This window comes from Pan troglodytes, chromosome 6, assembly GCF_028858775.2.
Source record: "Pan troglodytes isolate AG18354 chromosome 6, NHGRI_mPanTro3-v2.0_pri, whole genome shotgun sequence".
Taxonomy (NCBI): Eukaryota; Metazoa; Chordata; class Mammalia; order Primates; family Hominidae; genus Pan; species Pan troglodytes.
In genome coordinates this window covers 163,738,026-163,739,389 of record NC_072404.2, presented here as the reverse complement: position 1 = coordinate 163,739,389, position 1,364 = coordinate 163,738,026, and positions in this window count along the sequence as shown.

Here is a 1,364-nt window from a genome sequence, read left to right as displayed (position 1 = left end):
ATCAAGTCGCACGGATCCCCAGGGTCAGTAGGAGGATTCAGACACAGGCTGGGCGCCTCGCTCCTGACCACTGGATTGGCATCACCATAAGTAAGGTCACAGCTGAGTAGAAAATGCCTGAGGCAAAGTGGGGGTGAAAGAGGGGCCACCGAGCAGTGTGATAGGCAGCCCCTTCCGCCAGCTCATTATCCCCACCTGCTCCTGTCGTCGCATATTAGAATCCTAATGCGAGTTTACGGAAAGTCAGCTGGAGCTTGTCCTCCATGTAATTCAGATCACGTTGCCTGCAGCTCTTAGGTACTCAAATAAACACAAGGACTAATATTACTACTGAAAAAGTAATTAAAGGCATTCATTGTAAAGTAATAATGATTACCTCACCCTCACCATATGGCCAGAACTGATTAACACCTAGAAGAAATGATCTAAAACCTCTACAATCAGAATTAATGTCTCAGGTCATAATGAGAAACATTTTGTAGTGGGGTTTGGCGGGGAAGGATGAAAAAGTGGTTGGGAGTTGACTAAATCAAGAGGCACAAACAAAACATTGAGGATAACATCCTTTTTCAGGATTTTTCATCTCATTCAGATTAGACAAGTTGCGTTTTTAGTGTAGAACCCATATCACAAATGCAAAAAATATTATAAGATTTACACATTGGAATTGTCACTTAATTGGATGAGTTTTTCCTCCATTGTTTCTTTTATAATGATGAGGAATTGATGGAAGAATCTCCATCGAGGCTGGCAGTTTCTTAAATCACCAGGGAAGGGCTTAGCCCACTGATTGAAAATCTTCTTATCGTAAATTACTGGTTAAAATGCTATTTGTTGTCAGGAGTATCATGGAGTGTGATTTAATCTCTTAAGATTAGTTAAAGTGGTAGAGATGTTAGCATTTCTGGGTAATGCCAAACAGGTTAGCATTACAAAAGATGCCTAGAAAGATACGGACCCATTTGGAAGACAAGGTTGCTGTAAAAGCCAGTTTGCAGGTGCACCGTGGGGGGTGACAGGATGCCCTGGGCTGTTCTTGATTAGTGCGTGTGCCCTAGGGTCATGTGGTGAAGCATAAGGAAGCAGAATTTGGGATATTTTCCCACCAGAATCCCTAAGATTACTCTGTGTACTGCTGGGGAAAAGCTTAATGGGCTCAACACCACCCTTGAGGGAAGGCAATAGTGGAATCTCTTTTTTCTGCAAATACTTCCTTGGGTGGTGCATCATGATTCCCTGAGGCAAGATTTCCTGCAGCAGAGCTGGAGGGGCCGGAGGGGCTGGTGGGGCTGGAGGGGCCAGAGGGGCTGGTGGGGCTGGTGAGTCTAGAGGTGCTGGAGTTCCAAGAACTCGGCCTGGAATCT